Raw genomic sequence first — 13011 nt, forward strand, 5'->3', positions numbered from 1 at the left:
TCCTAAGGGAATCTCATTACGATTACAAGTCTGATGGGGCAGCTGTCTGGATGATGGCACGTGATACCCTGTTTGGACATTCAGGAAAGTTTTTTCGTGGCTCCCACAAATCACTTAAGGAAGACTCCGGGATGGTTCTATAAGAAGGTTGTTTGTGTAGTTGCCCCAGATGATAATTACACGCAATGTTTGTGAGGATTTGTAAAACCTGGGTCCTTGGGGTACAGAAATACGCGAGCACCGAGATGTAACTTTAAACAGTCTATTAACAAAAGGCTGATTATAAGATGCGAGCGCTACTCGCACCCATCGTCACTGTGTCTGACATCCTAACACCGGCTAATCTCGGTAGTATCGAAAGGCTAAGAAAAGAGACGTATTCACGCCCGAGGCTGCGCTAGTTATACGGCGCGCTGCGGACGGCGGCCATTGGCTTAGTTTCCTGTGGCGCACTGCAGCCGGACGCACGTCTACTGATCAAGCAAACTGTCGACATTCCAAGGAGAGCGGGTGCTACGTAGTGTACGGCCACATACAAACCCCTAGACCCTTACATCACTCTCCACAGAGAAAGAGAGCAACCATAGGTGGCTCAGAACGACCCCCTGGGCGTTATGAATCTACTTCGCCATTTGTGGTATCAGAAGGAATTGCAAAATGTATTTCATTTGCAGACACAGTACCGATCGGTATAGGGAAGCGAACTTTCAGGATGACAATTTCATACAACACTAATGCTGTTGACAAAGACAAATTAATAAAATCAATAAAAACACAATACTAACAATCAAGTATGCATTAATGTTATTTCATGAATCGAAGAACTTAATTCTATTTGCTGCTTCAATGAAGTTTAGTTTTTTCTTGGAAGAAATTACATTTTCATAGATATCCTTAATTAAATCATTGTCTTCAGAGTAACTTGATAAGTAAAGATTTCCAAATGTTAATATATATGAATCATTGCAATAAGCAGATAATATTCTCGTTAATGGCAAATATCTAGTTGGATGAAATGCAGTTGGCAATACACTCGGCATATCAAGTTGTTCACGAGATAAATCACAATGTGTGGATTTCAAGATTAATCCACTATCATTCAGTTTGAGTGTAAAGTGTATCTCGGGTGTATCATAATTTTTACATGTAAATGTGACATCAAAGGTGGAGTTAAATGAGAAAATTATACCTTCAGAACATTGTTCAAGAAATGAATGATAAAGATGCGTTAAAATTATAAAGATATCATCTCTTAGGGGATCATTCGTAAACAATTCTTTCTTGCAGCTGTAAACCTTACTTTCTAAGAATACTTCCGATCCAGGGCAGATTAACTTATGATTACGTTTACACGTTTGAAAATCATTTTCATTTAGGGACACATAATATCTGCAATCCGTACTGATCCATAGGTAATGGTTTAGTATGTACTTTACATGAATACTTTCCTGTCTCCATTTCACAGGGTAAGTGTAATTCCTATACATTTCAAAATTGTGCTTTGATCTGACAATGGTTTCAGAAACAATAACAGTTAATTCATCTTCAATCATTAAAGAGCGTGTGGTGGTTAACTTGTAGTAAGCTTATAAACTGTAAGACTTAACAGGGTAAATCATAGCACATATTGCATCTATCTTTCGTTAAATTGACAGTAGCATCTGTAAAAATCGCTGTGGATGTAGTAGTATACTTCTCAAACAATCATTTGCACTACTTTCTAAGGATATTCTTCAGTTAAGGGCATCAGTTCTAGCATTTGATAAAATATCATTAATCCTTAACAAAAGGGTGTTTAAATCTAAGTGTGCACTCACAGCATTTAATCCTTGGAATAGTTCTTGTATATTTGCATTCATTTCAATACGAATTACGTGGAAATGTAGGATAAATTTCTTTACATCTGTTCAGTGAAAACTGCGTAGTTAATAATGGTTCTTTGCATATTCTTTGATACGATAATTCATTAAGAGGTTTGTTGAATCTGTACCGGACTGTTGTTCAAGAGTCAACATTTTGCTTTTAACTTCTAGTAGATCTCGACTAGTTAATGTACCAAATACAATACGAAGAATACTCCCTCCAAAATCAAACCAGGAACGTTTACACCTAATTAAAGTTTTGTGTGGCAGAAGCTTTAAAAAACAGTAAATCTCTTGTTCATAATTAGCAAATGTACACTGTACCTGCATTTTGGATGCGATGCAGTTATTATACCAAGATCTACCCTTTTCCAAAATGGCGTCATTATCCTTAGCAGAACGAATTAGATCAATTTGCTTCATTACAGAACTGAACTGTTGGTGGATTTCACTCAGATTGCACTTGAGTGCAAGTTTTGCATTACTTCTAGAAACCACCATGTCTGATCGTGGTTCAAGTGAAACACCTGTGCTCTGTGTTACTATTACTACAGCACTCATAAATACGACATCATAACAGACATTATAATAAAAATGAACAAGGTTAGTCAGTTCTAAATACTAGAGTTAACAATGAACATAAAATAAATGAGTTTCTTGTGGTAACCTGTGGAATAACAGGTTTAGTTTCACTTGTGCACTCGTGCAATAGCTTCGATACTACATTTTCACAACACATTCACATGAGCACATGGCTGAAATAAACACACGCATTGCACTCTCACACACTACACACGTTAACACAGATTGTAGGGGTGTCTGGAACAGGATCACTTGGAATGTGGTGATACCTCAGCCTCGAAGTCTGGACTGCGACCTCGCGATTCTCGCTTCCTCCATTTGAGAACAGCAGATCTGCCTCCCGGTTGGTCCTCATCGTCTTGTGAAACTACAGGAAATCTACCCAGGAATGCCTTTACACGACTTATATGAACGACAATCGAACGAAATTGCAGTTGTAGCTTAAGAGTGACTGGCTACGACACCTCCTAGATTGGATATGGTCCTTTCCAAAACTTTAACTTTTTGACTCGACTCTCCTTTAACACCACGTTCCTCAGATACACAAGACCTCCAACTCGATACTGTGGCACTGCTGCTTGGCGGTCATGTTCTCTTGCCTGCTGAAGAAAGGATTGATGATTTCACTGTTTCACTCCCCTTCATGCTTCCTTTAGTTTGCCTGCTAGATCCCATATGAGTTCGTTACTGATCCCGGCAGTTGACCACGTAAAGTCCAAGGACGAAGGCATTTGGCCACATAATGGCTAACAATTTTTATATTTGTTCTGTGGACTGGCTCGACTCTTCCATTTCCTTCAGGGTGTATTGGTGTAGTCTTTAATTAAGCTATTTGCATGAGCTTTGAAGACTGTTTAAGTAATTCACTGATAAAATTAATTCCTTGATCGCTAATTATACTTAATGGTGATCCACACGTGAGAATCCATGCTTTTACAAAAACTTTAGCTATATTCTCACCAGTCTGATCAGGTATTGGTATCATGAGGAGGTATCTAGAGAAATGATCTAACATTGTCAATATGTATTTATTTCCAGCTTCAGTCTTAGACATTGGTTCTACAACATTTAGTCCTACTCTTTCAAATGGTTCACTTGTCTCTAGCAGGTCCTGCAATGGTGCTCTATGTTTTCCAAATTATTCCGTTTGTTAGAGGAATCGCTTTGTGAAACAAATTCGAAAATGCCAGCTTTGCAGCTCAGCCACCAACACATTTGAGATATTTTAATGTTTGTTGCTTTTTTACCACAATGTCTTGATAATAAAGAATCGTGTTGTTCTTACATAATTTGATCTTTCATGCTTTCTGGAATAACTAGGCGGTTTCCTTTACTAGTGATTTTGTACAATAATCCATCGATTTGGACGAAACGTTGATCATTGTTCCATAATTTGCATTGTCGATCATCTTCTTGAGCTGCCCTTAACGCTTCCTCTCGACTTATTGTAACACGAACATTGACTTTTCGACTCATTGCATCAGCATTCACATATTGTTTACCAGCTCGGTGAATAACTTTAAACTGGTACTCACTCTGTCAAAATGCCCATCTTGTTAATGTGGAACTTGCGTCCTTTAAGCTCAATAACCGGTTAAGTGCAGCATGATATGTAATAACTGTAAATTCTCTTCCTGTTAAGAAACATCTGTTATGTGTTATACCAAAAACTAAAGCACAAAGCTCCTTCTCAGTAGTAGTGTAGTTATGTTCTGTCTGGAAGCAAATGAGATTGGATTTTCATGACTATCAACTTCTTAAGACAAGATTGCACCTATGGCACAAGTGGATGCATCTGTTGAAAGAATAAAAGGTGTACTGGAATCTGGATAGGCTAACACTGGGGCTGTGGTTAGAGCATTTTGAGTTCTTCCATTGCCTTTTTTGTATTCTGTTGACTAATTAAATGTGACTCCTTTCGTCAATAGCTTTGTCATTGGACATGTTATATTCGCATAATCGGCTAAAAATCGTCTGTAGTAATTTGACAATCCCAAGAATGATTGTAGTTCTTTCACATTCTGTGGTTTAGGAAAATTCTTAATTCTTCAGTTAACTCTGGATCAGGTCGAACACCTTCACTGGTTGTAACATGACCAAAGTAGTTAACATTACTTTGTGATAAATGACATTTATCTTTTGACAAATACAAGGTTGCACTTCTTATACGCACAAAAACAGCTTGTAGTCTCTCAGTATCCTGCTTCATGTTTTCACCAAAAATTATTACATCATCAAGGTAAACAAGTGCTTGTGTTGGGGTGAGCCCTGATAAAAATCAATCCATCAGGCATTGAAATGTAGCTGTAGCATTACGAAGCCTAAATAGCATACGAAGATACTTGTATAATCCTGTCACAGTTAAAAATGAAGTTTTTGTTTGTTCATCTGAATGCACTGTTGACTAATGATAACCACTTGTTCAATCACATACTGAAAAAAATAGACATCAGCTCAAGTAATCAAAGGTTTCCACCAAATTTGGTAAGGAGTAAATGCCGGGTGTGGTCACAGCATTCAAAGATCGGTAATCAACACAAAAACGGAAAACTTGGTTCTCCAGAAACTGATTTCTTCTTTAGAATTACAACAGTTGAACACCACGGTGGTTCTGAAGGATCGCTTGGTTCTATAATTCCGACTTCTAATTGTCAACTCTCTTTCACTAAATGGTACTCGGTCAGGTTTCTGTGTCATTGGGGATGTATTCCTTGTATGAATACGATGCTGAACTAAATGATTGACAGGTAAATTTATCGGAATAAATTTGTGTACTCCAACAAAACAGGTGCTAAAATCTTCTGTCATATGTTCTATCTTCTTCCCAATCTTGCGCTTTAGTTCATTATTAACTTCGTCTTCAGGTTGCAATTTTGATGTACTGGTACAAAAATCTGTGTTTATAACTACAGTGTTTGTTACCTCACCTGGAATCTATATTACGTTACTTCTATTTACGCTAGACACTTCAGCAACTATCGTTCATTGTGGCAAAACGACATCTTCATTGCTTGTATTCGTTATTGTAACTGGGACTTTTGCGACATTCTGTCTCACCATTGTAGCGACACCTACACTTCTAGCAACGTAACAATGCATTGTATCCAGCAACTCACTTTTATTGGATCGCTCAATTAATAACAAAGTTCCTTCCTTGCCTCGAGCTGACTTAACTTTAACGTAGATCGTCTTTCCTGCTGCCTTTCGAATTTGCTGAGGCTAATCAATCTGATCATGGAATCAGACGGTTTGATCTGAGGCATCGTTTGGGAGGTCCATTGCCACGATGTCAGTATTGCTGCTCCGTTGAGTACGATCTAACGAACGATTTCCTAGGTTGTAGCTGCTACGGCCTAGTCTGATCTTACTTTCTGCGACAAATATCACTGCCTCTTTACCGGACAAGAAATCAAGTCCAAGTACACCGACATAACGAGTTTCGTTATTTGGATATACTTGCACCCTTGCTTTGTGTTTATCTTTATGTTCATTTTCACCTTAATTTGGCCTTGGCCAAGAATTAATTCTATGTCAACTTCTCCATAGTTACGTAGTTTTCCCCCGTTTCCCCCTCGCACTTTTAATAATGGTGGTTTCAATTTATCCCATTTATCTATGAAACACCATATTAATGAGGTCTGTAGTAGTTTGATGTTTCGCCCACGATATAGAGCACCTATCACGAAGACATTTTCGGTCTGATTTTCGCTGGAACTAACAGGAATCAGTGTCTCTGGCAAGGGACGGACGCAGAGGTGTCCCGTACGTCCCCGTACTCGTTTAAAGATCTGGAAGATTGTCTGTTGTTCGCATTAACTTTCTTCTTGATGCGTCCCGCAATGATAGCACATTCGATTCTCTTTACAATCCTTACGCTTGTGATTCAGCTTATTGCATTTGTAGCATTGTATTGTTGTGTTGAAAACTGTGCGTTCTTTCCTCTGCGTCTCGTTCGGTCGTCTTAGTGCTTCAACGAAACCTACAGCTGATTCTATTGCTTACTGAAACGTTTTAGGTCGTGCTAATCTAACAGCTTGGCTTATTTCCTCTCCGTACAACCCATAAATAAATGTGTCCACGGCTCTCTGGTCGGCTTCGAAAAACTGAATGCGACTTCATTTTCATCTTTTACTAACTCGTACGTTTGAGCATTGATGTTTCGAATTCTGTCAGCTAACTGCTCGATAGGTTCGTCTCGTCGCATTCGCAAACTGTTAAGCTGCTCTCCGTAAAATCTGACGGCGTTTTAACGTTTAAATATCTGCACAACAACCATTTTAAACTCATTGTATTCTTCTGTTTTAACGCAAGTGGGCTCTGGAGCTAATGAAAATTTGTGCTGCTCGCAGAATTCTTAGTTTGGCAACCACTAGCATATCGAAATCTGTCCATGGTCCTAACAAGGCGGAACCTTCAAGTTTACGAAAAAACACCTTCACATCATCTTCAGGTTTCCCGCTAAACACTGGTACTAATGGCAATAATTAAAAATTTTTCGTTGTATTTGCATTTGTACTGCATGAACTATCATTTGACAACTCTTTCTGAATGTTACGCTCCCTTCTTTCTGCTTTTAACTGTGGTCAGCTCTACCTGGTCGGTGGATGGAGCCAGGGGTGAGGCAGCGGTGTCAGGCCAGTTGGAGCATCCCAGTCCAGCAGTAGCGGGCGGTGCGTAGTGTATAACGCTGGTCCGGGACTGTGGATTAGCCAGTCCGCTGGCGCCACCAATGGCTGAGGCGTCGGCGGTCAGCCGGTGCAGCTGCTGCCGCCGCAGCCCCGACATGGCTGGCCAATAGCTTTGCTGTGATGGACGCGACGCGCGGCTCAGCTCATCGTGCTGGGGTCCTAATTAGAGTCCACCACGCCCCAACATGCGCTACACCCATCTGAGTCTTTAACTCTGTGGAAGAAAAGCATCGAATTATAGAGCAAGTTTAAGTAGACAGATATTGAAGTATGAAAGATAGTATGAATATTAAATCTGTTATAATAATCACCTTGTTCATTCTTAGACCACTGCTCAGTAACAGCAGCCAGCCCCTCGTCATGGACATCTCGATCGAATTCCCCATTCGCCGCAAAGTGCGCCTGAACAATGCATCGCAATGAATTTGTGCATTTAATTGATCGAGCCGATCCGAATCACCTGTAGCAAAAAAATTGAATTACAGAAAATGTTTGAACAGGAAAAATATGTAATTACATATCGATGGAGAGATGGCTCGTCCCCCTGGTGAAGGCCATTGTCTAAATTACGCGGCTGGACCGCGCCCGATTCAATCTACAACAACAACAACAACAACAATGAAATTTATATTACTGTATTATCGAACACTTGAGATATTAGGAAAACAGAAAACAAATTTCATACTCACGTTTTTGAGTTGAAGTGGTTGGATTTCCCGTTCCCAGCGAATCGTTAAGCGCCTCCTACACTTCATTGAAGAATGCTGAAATAATGAGAGAAAAAAAAAAAAAACAAATTCAGTTTCACGCATGAACAGAGCAGGTCTGTATTTCTAAACAGGACTTTACATCGTAAATAACACTGACATGAAAGTAATAACTTACGTTGGACCTCGCTGAGGAGAGGGCGCTTCCCCTCACCGCTGCAGTTGGCTGGAGATCGCTTCGTGACGGTCGAGACACAGACTCTATAGGAATGAGGGTGAGCATATGAACTCTGTGGTTTAAATAGGACCCCGAGCGTCCTCCTGCGTCACCAAGACACGGGGCAGTTGGGGTGAGTCGGCCGGCACGCGTGGCGACTAGCTGCTGAGCTGGCCAGATGCGTCCAAAAGCTCGAACAGACCTGAATCATGATTTATGGAGTTACAGCAAAAGAATTCATGTTATTTGGGATACATAATGGATGATATTGAATTCAGCCTCTGCATGTAGAGTCATTACGAGCTCAGCTGCGTATAATGAAATTAGACGTATTCTGTATAAAGGAAGGGAAGTATTTTTATTGTACATCGATCAAAGTCTGCTATTTTCGACAGGGAAATTCTACATTGCAGATATTAATACCAGTGTTTGTTAAAATTAGCTTAGCTTTGTAAACCCCGAAGCAAATGATTTAGAAAGTATTGAGATGATAAAACGGAGAATTTTAGTATTTAGGGGTTGTGTATAGTTGAGAAGACGAAATTTCAAGTAGCGCTATCGGTGGCTTATATGAGTGCTGACAGTATTGTAAATTACTTTAACGTGACACTGGAAAATTTTTATGTAGAAATGTAAAGTGTTCTATGTTTCAAACTCTACAGAGCTGGAGTACGTGTTTAATAAATGTCTTGATAAGTCTTGAAATGTCATCAAGCGTAGCTAGTAAAGAGCTTTGTCTTCAGATGTTAAACGTGAGAATTTTAGTATTTAAGAAACGTGTAAAGTGGGGAAGACGAAATTTAAAATAAATTAGCACTCTCGGCGGCTTATATGAGCGATGAAAGTTTAGTAAATTATTCTAACGTGATATAAGAAAATTTGTACGTAGAAATGTGTATTGTTATACGTTTCAAGCTACTCAGAGCTGGAGTACATGCTTAATAAATATCTGGACAGTCTGGACATGTTTCTCAAAGGTGAATATCATGTTAATTGATGCGTGCAATGGAATAATTAAGCGATGGAAAGAACTAGCTCGACCGGTAAATTATTATTATTCTGTCACGCAGAAAGCAGGATGATGGATTTTGAAATGCATAGTTATAAGTTTTGTACTGAAGTGAAATATGTTTCGAACTCCTTAGAGCTGGAGTACGTCTTTCAATAGTCTTTCAATGCTTGGAAACGTTATTAATCGTATCGATTCAAGGAGCTGTTAAGAATAATTGTGTGGTTCCCGTTTTGGGGACGCAGTGTATGAAAGCTCTGCTGGATATTGGCAGACGCATGTGTCTCCGGCTACGGGGCGAGAATGTTCTTAGAGAAAGCGAGAATGTTTGTGTCCGGCAGACGTCAGCCGGTGTGAAAGTAGGGCTAGTCGGTTGTCGTTATCATCAATTCTTTTGGTCGGCCGCGACACACATACAGCCGGACGACAACGTGACGTATCGCGAAGCACTCTAGCGAAGAACTAGTCAGGTGCCTCTTGTGCAAAGCATTCACTTGCAGGGCCGCACTCTTCGTATTCATACGTTCAAGCATTAATGCTCAGATGAATGAGTGCATGTAATACAGCTATTAAAATACTGACAACCGATATCTGAGCCTCTTGTGGCGATAACACGACAGTAATGTTGTAGGTAGGTGATAAACGTAAAGAAATTGAATCAAATATAAACAAATATATAAAAATTTAAAGAAATTTAAGCAATCAAACAAATTTATAAAAATTATATTCGAATTGAATGAGCAGCCTCTTGTGAGGGCGACACCATACAACTCGCCTCAGCTCCAGGAGTAAGCTCTTAGAGTAAAATTCACCCCCATTTTCGAAGAGGATGGCGAACACATTTGATGGTACTGGTACTGGCCCTAATTGTTTAAATATAGCCTTATATCCAGCTCATAGGAAGAGGTGACTTTGATTAGTGGAGGTAGCCCAAGTGCCCTTTCTTTGCCGCCATTTTCTTAGGTTAGTGGAGGAAGTGCAATTGAGCTACATCCCCTTCAAAAGCATCCATCTCATCTCGAATGACGTGAGTCGTGTCATCAGCTAACGTCATGGCAGCCATCTTGGATAATGTTACTTGGGATGACGCCACCCGTGGGGTGACGACGACCCTCTCACATTTTCGATAACGGTACTTTGGGGTAACGCCGGCCTAGCCCTACTGCTCGCATGGAGTCACTAAGGCAGAAGCACTGACTGTTTTACAAGAACGAAAGTACACAGATCTAATCTGTGAAGTTGTAGTCTTCCTCCCTGGAACCTGAATGCAACACAAGCAGATTGATAATCTGGCACTCAGGAGGCTGCGTGAGGCAGAAGTGTAAACGAAAGAGATGTGGGATGGAAAGGCACACTCAAGGGAACTCCGCATCGGTCAAAAGGTGGGGGTTAGAAGTTTCCATCCGTTGAACAAGCTGAAACAGTTGTGCCACAAATTCTACCTTGTCTACATTAGACCTGTCCGAACCTGCAGAACTACTCACATGGAAACACTGGAACTAAAACTTGAAATCAAGGAAATCTCTGGGTATTCACAGTGCCTGTCATATGAAACCATGCATTGAACAGGTGTTTACGTTAGGTAATTAAAATTAGAATCAGTTCGTACACATTTCTTCCGGGCATTAGCGGAATCTACATTATTCGTTTATAGAATTTCTGAAATTGATGTATTTTTAAAAGTTACAGCTTATTGTACGACTCCTTGAGGAAGACAGTCAAATGAGTAGAGTGGCTATAACATCATCGTATCTATACGTTCACTGCCTGCTTGAAACTCAAAGTCAGAAGAGTACACAAATTCGCCATAAGTGACAGCTCTTCCCATTAACTGACATCTCTCTATGGCATGACAACGTCTGCAAGTTAACTAAATTGAGCCTAAAGTCCAACCTTTGTGAAAAATGGCTGTTAGTCTTTTGACTGCACTGTTGTTGCATATTATCGCGCTCCAAAAGGTATAAGAACGTTAGACAAGAAACGATACATTATGAACATCAGATTCAGCTGCATAGTTCACGTAGTAGAGTCTTCCATAACATCACTATCGCCTGTGAGAGTATTTCTGTCACCTTACTACGGCATCTTATCCCTTCCCCAATAGGTGGGGCATTGCGACCATGCCTCTGCGCATGTTTGTCTCGATTTTTGGGTGTGTTATGAGTGGTATTAGCTGCCCAAACATTAGGTGCGTGGAACGCTAACTTTCCTGGAATTTTGGGCGATAGACCGTCATGCGATGGGTCCTTTCTCGAGGTCATGTGCTTTTCTGGCGCCTAAGGAATCAGCACATATAGTGGAGTCACGGTGGTGTGGAATACTAAAGGTTCAGGAAGAAGATGGCAGCAGCAAGAAGGGGACCACTGGTGAGAATGAGCACCGACCTACGTCGGACAATCAAATTTACCTTTTTGTATTCTATTGCAGCGGCGATTCCACAAGAGGAAATTGGAGGCGTCTTTGCAACATGTGGCGCAAGAAAGAGGCGGGAAGTAATGACATATGTAAATTTCAGATGTGCAGATGCGCGATCAGGTGTCAGGAGAGGACATCATTGCAGACGAATGGAAACATAGTTTCAGACAACTCTGGTATTGGGGGACAACGCTGCAGGAGGCACCAAAAACAGGAGGAATATATGAAGCGTAATCATAGTCTCGGTCGCAGGTTCGAATCCTGCCTCGGGCATGGATGTGTGTGATGTCCTTAGGTTAGTTAGGTTTAATTAGTTCTAAGTTCTAGGCGACTGATGACCATAGATGTTAAGTCGCATAGTGCTCAGAGCCATTTGAACCAATCATAGTCTAAGAACAGGGAGGGCTTAAAGTTAACAGATGTTGAGTAATGAGAACACGTTAATACTAAGTGCTATATGGAAAGAGCATGTAAGGTGAAGACTGCCAGCCAGTCATATGAAGGGAAATGGTACTAACACAACTCTCACTCACAGAGGAGAGATACTTCACACCATATACTTAGGACAAGTGTAAATGTTAAGCATGTCCTATTAGTCTATATGACAACACATACTTCTTCTTTTCATTTAGTTTTTTGTTTGGATTACATAAATTATTATATAGGGCCTATCAATGTATTTATACAAAGGATTTAGTTTTCGGGTTGTTACCTTCAACATAACATACGGAACTTTGTAAAACATTGTCGGTGAAATGTATTACGAGGACCGTGCAGATTTTGGGAGCTGTCTCACCCACCATCAGTGCATGCTGTGGGGGCATCGTGAAGCAACACCCTGCAGGCAGCGACAATGACCACATGGCAGCGTGAAGGAGAACACCTGAGGTAGTGGAACCCACAAATTATGCCATGTACAGGGCCAGTCGTCAGTACTGAATGAGTGCTGTGACAGTTGGTTCTGTGCCTGCCACTTTAGCAGCCCAGGATAAGTGAAAGTGGAGGGAGAGCTTTACCATGTGCCACAGTTGCCATAAATCAGCCGACCTAGGTCCAGATGGCTTTTATTGGATGTGGCCCTCTGGACAAGGGTAGTTGTCCACTGACGCCACATCAGTTCCCCCAAAGCCTGGGAGACGGTCTGGGCCCCGCGTAAATGTCAGCAGACAGCAATCACCCACTGACCCATTCTGAATGGGATCGCCAGACAACGAGCTCGTCCTCTGCCTACGAAGGACATGCAGACAAACCAGTGCCACAGCAAAGCTCAGAGGAATTCCCCATGCAGACACACTAGCTCTACATATGGCATGCGGATCCAGGTGGCTGCAATCAGGAAAGCTGCTCCTCCAGCCATGTACCATGATGCAGATGAGCACTGGCTATGGTGAAGACACTACGAGTTACCCACTGGTACAGTGAGAGAGAGGAAATCCTCACAAAGGTTTCAAGCAAAATGCAACACTGACCCACCACCTCACCCAAGGGGAGACTGCACTCATTCAGCTACTGGATCGAAAGATGAGGTACT

The sequence above is a fragment of the Schistocerca gregaria genome, chromosome 5 (assembly GCF_023897955.1).
Source record: "Schistocerca gregaria isolate iqSchGreg1 chromosome 5, iqSchGreg1.2, whole genome shotgun sequence".
Taxonomy (NCBI): Eukaryota; Metazoa; Arthropoda; class Insecta; order Orthoptera; family Acrididae; genus Schistocerca; species Schistocerca gregaria.